This window comes from Aotus nancymaae, unplaced genomic scaffold (genome assembly GCF_030222135.1).
Source record: "Aotus nancymaae isolate 86718 unplaced genomic scaffold, 86718_ANA_hifiasm-v0.15.2.pri h1tg000057l, whole genome shotgun sequence".
Lineage (NCBI taxonomy): Eukaryota > Metazoa > Chordata > Mammalia > Primates > Aotidae > Aotus > Aotus nancymaae.
Window position 1 is genome coordinate 30,171,388 of NW_026988471.1, and position 1,955 is coordinate 30,173,342.

Here is a 1,955-nt window from a genome sequence, read left to right on the forward strand (position 1 = left end):
GCAGCAGTCTCACAGGGCCTTTTCTAGTCAATGATTGCAGACCTAACTGCATGGTCATTATTTCACAAAGGGGTTCCTCAGGAGGCTTCCCTGCAGCCAGTCCCTCCAGAAGCTTATCTGCTTAGGCAGAGGGGCAGCAGTTTGAGCAGAAGAGCATCTGCACCCTGAGAATACCATAGCCCTCTCAGCATTAAACCCCAGACCAACAACACTCTACCAATCTCTGATTCTTCCCTTTCCTCCCTTTTCAAGGAAGCCAAGGACCAGGGAAAGAATGTTCTGTATGAGTCAACCAGCCAAGCTGCACCTAGGAAACCCAACAGCCACTTAAAACAGGGGTAAGCATTCGTCCATGAGCCAGCCTTCCACAGAGGCTGACATGGACCCACTTCTCCAAGTGTGTGCAATACTAAGGGTGAAGGAGTGGAGGGGGCTGGCCCACCAGGGCTGCTTGTGTGTGTGCTGCTGCTGCTGCTGGCTGCACAGCCTCTGCAGAGCTGCCTCTTGCTCTTGCTGCTGATGGTCCAAAGGGTCTCAATAGCTGGATGAGAGGAACATCACACTGGGTGTGGCTCCACCTCAGGTGAGACTTGATGCGTGACTAGTGGAAGTCAAACTAAAAACAAGGATCACTTTAATTATTTCATTTGGCCAAAAGATCCCTTCTGGGAAAGGATTCCTTTGTGCGGAAGTCCTCAAATACATGTTTCCAAGCAGAACTGAAGCTTGAATTTCAGGCAGCAGACGCTGGTAACCTCTGGTTTGCTCTGGTTCAGAAACCACTTGGCTTCTCCCCTATTGAAGAAAGGTCCTCGCAGACCATTGCAGAGTGGAGGTGGGACTCTCCTGTGGGGTTAACGTGGCTGTGAAGGGTAACAGTGAACCACACATTGAGGCCTGGCATGATGCCCATCAGCTTATGTGTGTGATGGCACAAGATCCTCACAGGGGCCTCTGGACCATACCGTCGGGCACTGATGACTCGCCAAAGGTGATTGACACAGCTGGACTTAAGCAGATATGTTTGTAAAGGCCAGCCTGTGCTCTTGGCAAATTTGCTATCTCTGGCCAGATCCAGATTTAGAAGTTGTACAGTCCAACTCCCTCCAATAGCACACAATAAGAAGAAAGAGACACTAGACTGGAAAGTAAAGGGACAATGATGTTCCAGACAGAAGGTGCTGCACGTGGCAAAAAAAAAAAAAAGACACGAAAGCAAGGGATAAAACAGAGTGCTTGGAACACAGCAAGAGGTTCAGAGAAGCCAGAACTTGTCTCGGTTGTAAGAGAGCCAAGGTCGCTCAGGCAGGGAAGGGCTGATCCCTAATCTGCCATGACATCCAGGTCCTATCCTGAGAGGCTAAGCTATCATCCAAGGATTTTGGATTTTAAAACAGATGAATTGAGGTTAGAGAACTTGTCTAAGGCTCAATGGATAGCTTTTAAGAACCAAAAACACCCAGACCCCTCATCAAGGTGAGGCCTGCCCTTTCCATCATCCCATCCTGCCTGTCTTGGGCTGTGCAGCTTCTGGCATAATTTTCTTCTGCAAGCAGGAGAAACAAGGCAAGCCCAGACTTAAGATGAAGATGAAGACAAGAAGTCAGCATGGAGTTTAACAACCAGGCCTCCCCTGAGCCTGGGTCTGGCCTAGAACCACCCACCTCCCACTACTCACTCTGTGATTTGTGACCTGAAAGCAAAAGGCTTAGGAATTTGACCCAATGGTTGATCTTCCTAGGAGAAGGAAGTCTGAATGGGTAAGAGAAAGTGATGCCCTAGTATGTTGAATTTCAGAATATGAAGAACATGTTCAGAGAGCATCTGTGATGGTTTCAACTGCTCCTTGAGTTAGGACCTGCCATTTGGCATCAGAATGACTCTAAACTTTCAGCCACCAGAGAGGGATCCTTTAGTGAGAAGTCACAGGTCTCTTTAAGCAAACCTTATATATT